Source organism: Cucurbita moschata, unplaced genomic scaffold, assembly GCF_002738365.1.
Source record: "Cucurbita moschata cultivar Rifu unplaced genomic scaffold, Cmos_1.0 Cmo_Scf00089, whole genome shotgun sequence".
Taxonomy (NCBI): Eukaryota; Viridiplantae; Streptophyta; class Magnoliopsida; order Cucurbitales; family Cucurbitaceae; genus Cucurbita; species Cucurbita moschata.
This window is the reverse complement of record NW_019268605.1, coordinates 269,750-270,242: the sequence shown is the minus strand read 5'-3', so window position 1 is coordinate 270,242 and position 493 is coordinate 269,750.

Sequence of the window (493 nt, the reverse complement as noted above, 5' to 3'; positions counted from 1 at the left end):
GACCTTGTTTAAGGAAATTAAAGTTAGGATAAGGTTCAATATCTCGATTTATGTTAAACTGAGTTAAGAAATTGTAGTTACTGACGGAGTGAGTTAAGAAACAGAACACGAAGAAAAGGAAATCAATAGGGAGTCCTTTAGAGAGAGAAAGTAAGAGTGGATTAAAGAGAAAAAAAGTAATTGTGAACGTAATTTTAAGAAAAGGAAAGAACACGAAGAAAAGAAAATCAATCCGAAGTCTTTTTGAGAGAAAAAGTAAGAGTGGATTAAAGAAAAAAAAGATAATTGTGAACTTAATTTTAAAAAAAGGAAATCGATCCGTAGCCCTCTTGAGAGAAAAGGTAAGAGTCCATTCAAAAAATGAAACCAATAGAGATAAAAATAGGTGAGGATTGTGAATATGATAAAATGAAATAAAAAAAAAGAAAAAAGGAAACTCATGAAGTTTAACACATGACTTTTATATCTCCTAAAATGTTAAAGAGTTTTGAAT